Source organism: Scyliorhinus canicula, chromosome 23 (assembly GCF_902713615.1).
Source record: "Scyliorhinus canicula chromosome 23, sScyCan1.1, whole genome shotgun sequence".
NCBI lineage: Eukaryota > Metazoa > Chordata > Chondrichthyes > Carcharhiniformes > Scyliorhinidae > Scyliorhinus > Scyliorhinus canicula.
Window position 1 is genome coordinate 22158107 of NC_052168.1, and position 8354 is coordinate 22166460.

The window sequence follows — 8354 nt, forward strand, 5'->3', positions numbered from 1 at the left end:
ATCCTGCGTCGCCCACGTCCCATGAACGAATAATAAAAATTTGGGCGGTCTTTTCCGAGGTGATTTCCAGGTGCCCCGGCTGATGGGCTTCCGGCCGTTAGTGGGGGAGCTGGTTTCCATAAGTCCCACGTGGAGATCAATCAGACCGACCCCATGGGTCTCGTGAGGGTTATTACACTCTCTGTCGCAGTGTCGTTATGGAGACTGGCAAAGATACAGTTTGGGGAAATCTACATAACTGCAGGAGGGAGGGACGTATGGGAGGATCTATAGATGGGATGGGTGTGGTAGGGCGGCTGGAGGCTTGTGTGGCGTGTAAACATTGCCTTTCTATACTCAAAACCATTTTCACAGAGAACAGGGCAGGGGAGGATGCAGTTTGATCAGGATATGTGATCAGAACCTCAGTCATTGCAAGCAGGGTAATTATTCTGTGTCCTGTCTCTCCACAGGAGGAATGATCAGTTTTGATATCTTCCCGGAGGGTTGGGACAAACGCTACTGCCTGGATATCTTGGAAAAGGATGGAATCAAAACCATTCACTTCTTTGGGAATGAAACGGAACCGGTAAGGGTGGGAGGGGATGAGGGTTGAGGGCCTGGGGAGTTGAGGAGATGGGATGGGGGGGTGTGGACGAGAGGGTTGGGGATGGTCGAGCGGCCGGGGGTGTAGATGAGAAGGCCGGGGATGGGGGAGTGATGAGGGGGTTGAGGAGGTGGGTGTGGGGTTGCTGAGAGGGCCCAGCCTTGTCGGGAGTGTCAGGGCTAACCGGTCTTGGTGTTGTCCACTCTCAGGGCGGAAACGATCACGAGATCTTCCATGATCCCAGGACGATCGGACACACCGTGGTGTCCCCGGAGGACACGGTCAGGATGTGCAAAGAACTTTTTCTGCGCGATTGAACCACAGACACATCTAATTGTTCCAGGGTCTCGATCCAAGGCTTACATGCACGTCATGGAGAGGTGAATGGAACGGTGGGTCCCTTTGCCCACGATGGACAAACAGCTGAGTCACATCAACTGCACTGAACTGTGGGATACCGTTACATGACATCACTCATACAACTTTATATCTGCGTGACCAAAATTATTTTCTTTGTTGCCCACAGTCAGATGTACATTTTTATTTGTGTGTGTGTGTGTGTGTGTGTGTGTGCAAAACGGCAACAGAGTTGGAAGAGAAATTTCAGAAGCCTGCTCCCCAGAGCTATCTAGTGGCCAGAGGCTGGCACTGCATCGTGACAATTGACATTGCCCAATGAAGGGCAAATGTTGACATACAATATGTTGATGGAAAAGCATCAAAAGATTGTAACAATGGGACGCAAAGCTCAGGACATGCAAGGCCAACGCAAGGTTTTGCACAATCTATATGCACTGTTCAGGATTAACCAAAGAATCGGAAAGTTGCTCGAGGTAAATCGAGTGGTTTCTGCCAGGCTTGGGGTTTATTTTTAAATCAAGAAAATAGCGGGAACAAGGAACTCCTGAGGGTGAGAATTCTCACGGTTTGAAATTCCGGGAGAGATTGATTGAAAGCTAAAAATGGATAAGTGTGAGGTGATGCACTCGGGCAGGACGGACAAGGCAAAGGGAATACATGATAAACGGCAGGACCCTGGGAAGCCCCGAGGATCAGAGGGGCCTTGGTGTGCACGTACACCGACCCCTTAAGGTAGCAGAGCCGGAGGATACAGTGGTTAGGGAGGCAGATGGTATACTTGCCTTTATTAGCCGAGGCACAGAGTTTAGAGCAGGGAGATTGTGCTGGAAACTGTATAAAACATTGGTTAGGCTAGAGTATTGTGCCGTTCTGGAGCCCACATTATAGGAGGGATGTGATAGCGCTGGAAAGGGGGCAGAGGAGATTCACCAGGATGGAGAATTTTAGTTGTGCAGAGAGATTGGATAGACTGGGGTTGTTTTCCTTGGAGCAGAGGAGACTGAGGAGGGTCGTGGTTGAGATGTATAAAATTCTGAGGGGTATGAATAGAGTAGACAGGAAGAAACCTTTCTCCTCGATGGACGGATCAATGACCAGGGGGCATGGATTTAAGGTAAGGGGACGGGAGGTTTCGAGGGGATGTGAGGAAAAATCTTTTCACCCAGAGGGTGGTGGGAGTCTGGAACTCGCTGCCTGAAAGGGAGGTGGAGGCGGAGACCCTCATAATGTTTAACGAGTACTTAGATGTGCACTTATGATGTCAGGGCAGACGAGGGTGTGGGCCAAGTGCTGGGGAATGGAAAGAGAATAGTTAGCTGGCTGTTTTTGACTGACGTCGACGCGAGGAACCGAAGGGCCTCTCTGTGCTGTAGGTGTTGTGGTTTATGGAGAGCAGGTTAGGAACAATGAGAGGAGCAGCAGAGTCGACACAATGGAGAAAGGTGAGGAAGTTGGACAAGTGAGAGATGGACTGCAGGCGACGCCATTGTACATAACTCAGCAAGATAATGTAGAGGTACGTCAAGTAAATAGGACAGCAGATGGAATATCGATCCTTATTGCGAGGAGGTTGGAGCATACAAATAGGGACATTGATGTGATTGGCCCTCATTGAGGAGGAAAATGCTTCCATTGGACTGAGTGCAGCAGGCTGATTGCTGGGATGAAGGGAGTGTTTTATGAAGTCAGGTTGGGCCCATACTCTGGACCTTCGAAGACTGAGAGGTGATCTTATTGAAACATATCTTTGTGTGTGTGGGGGGGGGGGGGGGGGGGGGGGGGGGGTCTTGACAGGATGGTCTCTGAGAGATTGGGGTCTCCAACTCTGACCTGACATATTCATCATATAAACTCCAATTCCTCGCCGCTATTTTTATATAAAAAAGTAAAACAATCAGTTTTCAAAAATAATCAATTGACTTGTTCCTTGAAAAAAGGTCTCAATTTCTTTCGAAGCCTCAATTCTTCACTTGCTCCCGTGTGTTGCTCCCTTCAGCGCCGAGCGGAAGAATATTCAATTCCTGAGGTACCTGGACAAACCGGGAACCTGAATTGTAGCTCCAGTACACAAGAAGCTGAGGCTGAAGTAGTGAGGTCATGAGTAAGGTTTCAAAGTTGCAGGAGTGTACCGGCAGGATGGAAGGTGGTCTAAAGTGCGTCTACTTCAATGCCAGGAGCATCCGGAATAAGGTGGGTGAGCTTGCGGCATGGGTTGGTACCTGGGACTTCGATGTTGTGGCCATTTCGGAGACATGGATAGAGCAGGGCGAGGAATGGTTGTTGTAGGTGCCGGGGTTTAGATATTTCAGTAAGCTCAGGGAAGGTGGTAAGAGAGGGGGAGGGGTGGCATTGTTAGTCAAGGACAGTATTACGGTGGATGAGAGGGCATTTGATGAGGACTCGAATACTGAGGTAGTATGGGCTGAGTTAAGAAACAGAAAAGGAGAGGTCACCCTGTTAGGGCTTTTCTATAGACCTCCGAAAAGTTCCAGAGATGTAGAAGAAAGGATTGCAAAGATGATTCTGGATAGGAGCAAAAATAACTGGGTAGTTGTTATGGGGGACTTTAACTTTCCAAATATTGACTGGAAACACTGTCGTTCGAGTATTTTAGATGGGTCCGTTTTTGTCCAATGTGTGCAGGAGGGTTTCCTGATGCAGTATGTAGATAGGCCAACAAGAGGCGAGGCCATATTGGATTTGGTACTGGGTAATGAACCAGGACAGGTGTTAGATTTGGAGGTAGGTGAGCATTTTGGTGATAGTGACCACAATTCGGTTACGTTTACTTTAGCGATGGAAAGGGATAGGTATATACCGCAGGGCAGGAGTTATAGCTGGGGGAAAGGCAATTATGATGCGATGAGGCAAGACTTAGGATGCATCGCCTGGAGAGGAAAACTGCAGGGGATGGGCACAATGGAAATGTAGAGCATGTTCAAGGAACAGCTACTGCGTGTCCTTGATAAGTATGTACCTGTTAGGCAGGGAGAAAGTGGTCGAGTGAGGGAACCATGGGTTACTAAAGCAGTTGAATCACTTGTCAAGAGGAAGAAGGAGGCTTATGTGAAGATGAGACGTGATGGTTCAGTTGGGTCGCTTGAGAGTTACAAGTTAGCTAGGAAGGCTCTAAAGAGAGAGCTAAGAAGAGCCAAGTGAGGACATGAGAAGTCTTTGGCAGGTAGGATCAAGGATAACCCTAAAGCTTTCTATAGGTATGTCAGGAATAAAAGAATGACTAAGGTAAGAGTAGGGCCAGTCAAGGACAGTAGTGGGAAGTTGTGCGTAGAGTCCGAGGAGATAGGAGAGGTGCTAAATGAGTATTTTTTGTCAGTATTCACACAGGAAAAAGACAAAGTTGTCAAGAAGAATACTGAGATACAGGCTACTAGACTAGAAGGGCTTGAGGTTCATAAGGAGGAGGTGTTAGCGATTCTGGAAAGTGTGAAAATAGATAAGTCCCCTGGGCCGGATGGGATTTATCCTAGGATTCTCTGGGAAGCTAGGGAGGAGATTGCTGAGCCTTTGGCTTTGATCTTTAAGTCATCTTTGTCTACAGGAATAGTGCCAGAGGACTGGAGGATAGCAAATGTCCCCTTGTACAAGAAGGGGAGTAGAGATAACCCCGGTAACTATAGGCCAGTGAGCCTTACTTCTATTGTGGGAAAAGTCTTGGAAAGATTTATAAGAGATAGGATGTATAATCATCTGGAAAGGAATAATTTGATTAGAGATAGTCAACATGGTTTTGTGAAGGGTAGGTTGGCTTCACAAACCTCATTGAGTTCTTCGAGAAGGTGACCAAATAGGTGGATGAGGGTAAAGCAGTTGATGTGGTGTATATGGATTTCAGTAAAGCGTTTGATAAGGTTCCCCACGGTAGGCTATTGCAGAAAATACAGAGGCATGGGATTCAGGGTGATTTAGCAGTTTGGATCAGAAATTGGCTAGCTAATAGAAGACAAAGAGTAGTGGTTGATGGGAAATGCTCTGACTGGTGTCCAGTTACTAGTGGTGTGCCACAAGGATCTGTTTTGAGGCCGTTGCTGTTTATCATTTTTATAAATGACCTGGAGGAGGGCGTAGAAGGATGGGTGAGTAAATTTGCAGATGACACTAAAGTCGGTGGAGTTGTGGACAGTGCAGAAGGATGTTACAAGTTACAGAGGGACATAGATAAGCTGCAGAGCTGGGCTGACAGGTGGCAAATGGAGTTTAATGCAGAAAAGTGTGAGGTGATTCATTTTGGAAGGAATAACAGAAAGGCAGAGTACTGGGCTAATGGTAAGATTCTCAGTAGTGTGGACAAGCAGAGAGATCTCGGTGTCCATGTCCATAGATCCCTGAAAGTTGCCACCCAGGTTGAGAGGGTTGTTAAGAAGGCGTACGGTGTGTTAGCTTTTATTGGTTGAGGAATTGAGTTTCGGAGCCATGAGGTCATGTTGCAGTTGTACAAAACTCTGGTGCGGCCGCATTTGGAGTATTGTGTGCAGTTCTGGTCGCCACATTATAGGAAGGATGTGGAAGCATTGGAAAGGGTGCAGAGGAGATTTACCAGGATGTTGCCTGGTATGGAGGGAAGATCTTTTGAGGGAAGGCTGAGGGACTTGAGGCTGTTTTAGTTAGAGAGAAGAAGGTTAAAAGGCGACTTAATTGAGGCATACAAAATGATCAGAGGATCACATAGGGTGGACAGTGAGAGCCTTTTTCCTCGGATGGTGATGTCTAGCACGAGGGGGCATAGCTTTAAATTGAGGGGAGATAGATATAGGACAGATGTCAGAGGTAGGTTCTTTACTCAGAGAGTAGTAAGGGCGTGGAATGCCCTGCCTGCAACAGTACTGGACTCGCCAATACTAAACGCATTCAAATGGTCATTGGATAGGCATATGGACGATAAGGGAATGGTGTAGAGGGACTTTAGAGGGGTTTCACAGAACCGCTCAACATTGTGGGCCGAAGGGCCTGTACTACGCTGTAATCATAGATCATAGAATTTACAGTGCAGAAGGAGGCCATTCGGCCCATCGAGTCTGCACCGGCTCTTGGAAAGAGCACCCTACCCAAGGTCAACACCTCCACCCTATCCCCATAACCAAATAACCCCACCCAACACCAAGGGCAATTTTTGGACTCTAAGGGCAATTTATCAAGGCCAATCCACCTAACCTGCACATCTTTTGGACTGTGGGAGGAAACCGGAGCACCCGGAGGAAACCCACGCACACACGGGGAGGATGTGCAGACTCTGCACAGACAGTGACCCAGCCGGGAATCGAACCTGGGACCCTGGAGCTGTGAAGCGATTGTGCTTCTATGTTCTATTCAAAACTCCAGTTCAGGAGCAGCAGGGATTGTCGAATCTGTACCTCGGGAAGTTTGATTTTTCTTCAACGTCAACTGAATGAATGCAGCTGCAGGCAGCTAAAGAACAAAGAACTGTACAGAGAACATTACAGCGCAGTACGGGCCCTTCGGCCCTCGATGTTGCGCCGACCCGTGAAACCATCTGAAGCCTATCTGACCTACACTATTCCATTTTCATCCATATGTCTATCCAGTGACCACTTAAATGCCCTTAAATTTGGCGAGTCTACTACTGTTGCAGGCAAGGCGTTCCACACCCCTACTACTCTCTGAGTAAAGAAACTGCCTCTGATATCTGTCCTATATCTACCACCCCTCAATTTAAAGCTATGTCCCCTCGTGTTGATCATCACCATCCGAGGAAAAAGACTCTCACTGTCCACCCTATCTAACCCTCTGACTATCTTATATGTCTCTATTAAGTCACCTCTCAGCCTTCTCCTCTCTAACGAAAACAACCTCAAGTCCCTGAGCCTTTCCTCGTAAGACCTTCCCTCCATACCAGGCAACATCCTAGTAGATCCCCTCTGAACCTTTTCCAAAGCTTCCACATCCTTCCTATAATGTGGTGACCAGAACTGCACGCAGTACTCCAGGTGCGGCCGCACCAGAGTTTTGTACAGCTGCAGCATGACCTTGTGGCTCCGAAACTCAATCCCCCTACTGATAAAGGCTAGCACACCATATGCCTTCTTAACAGCCCTATTAACCTGGGTGGCAACTTTCAGGGATTTATGTACCTGGATGCCGAGATCTCTCTGTCCATCTACACTACCAAGAATCTTGCCATTAGCCCAGTACTCTGCATTCCTGTTACTCCTTCCAAAGTGAACCACCTCACACTTTTCCGCATTAAACTCCATCTGCCACCTCTCAGCCCAGCTCTGCAGCTTATCTATGTCCCTCTGTAACCTATAACATCCTTCAGCACTATCCACAACTCCACCGACCTTCGTGTCATCTGCAAATTTACTAACCCATCCTTCTACACCCTCTTCCAGGTCATTTATAAAAATGACAAACAGCAGTGGCCCCAAAACAGATCCTTGCGATACACCACTAGTTACTGAACACCAGGATGAACATTTGCCATCAACCACCACCCTCTGTCTTCTTTCAGCTAGCCAATTACTGATCCAAACTGCTAAATCACCTTCAATTCCATACTTCCTTATTTTCTGCAATAGCCTACCGTGGGGAACCTTATCAAACACCTTACTGAAATCCATATACACCACATCAACCGCTTTACCCTCATCCACCTGTTTGGTCACCTTCTCAAAAAACTCAAAATAAGGTTTGTGAGGCATGACCTACCCTTCACAAAACCGTGTTGACTATCGCTAATCAACTTGTTCTTTTCAAGATGATTCTAAACCCTATCTCTAATAACCTTTTCCAACATTTTGCCCACAACCGAAGTAAGGCTCACAGGTCTATAATTACCAGGGTTGTCTCTACTCCCCCTCTTGAACAAGGGGACAACATTTGCTATCCTCCAGTCTTCCGGCACTATTCCTGTTGACAAAGACGACATAAAGATCAAGGACAAAGGCTCTGCAATCTCCTCCCTGGCTTCCCAGAGAATCCTAGGATAAATCCCATCTGGCCCAGGGGACTTATCTATTTTTACACTTTCCAAAATTGCTAACACCTCCTCCTTGTGAACCTCAATCCCATCTAGCCCGGTCGACTGTACCCAAGTATTCTCCTCGACAACATTGTCTTTCTCCAGTGTAAACACTGACGAAAAATATCCAGTTAATGCTTCCCCTATCTCCTCTGATTCCACACACAACTTTCCACTACTATCGTTGATTGGCCCTAATCTTACTCTAGTCATTCTTTTGTTCCTGACATACCTATAGAAAGCCTTAGGGTTTTCCTTGATCCTATCCGCCAACGACTTTTCGTGTCCTCTCCTCTCTCTTCTTAACCTTTAGGTCCTTCCTGGCTAACTTGTAACTCTCAAGTGCCCTAACTGAGCCTTCATGTCTCATCCTAACATAAGCCTTCTTCTTCCTCTTGACAAGTGCTTCAA

The 8354-nt window shown here is 47.3% G+C and overlaps 1 long non-coding RNA gene across 1 annotated transcript; it reads left to right on the forward strand.

Annotated features, from left to right (window-relative positions):
* LOC119956599 lies at positions 1–1152 on the forward strand. Its single transcript, XR_005458653.1, has 2 exons — positions 1–568; positions 796–1152. It is a non-coding gene; the product is annotated as an uncharacterized LOC119956599 (long non-coding RNA).
* The last annotated feature ends 7202 nt before the right edge of the window (positions 1153–8354 follow it).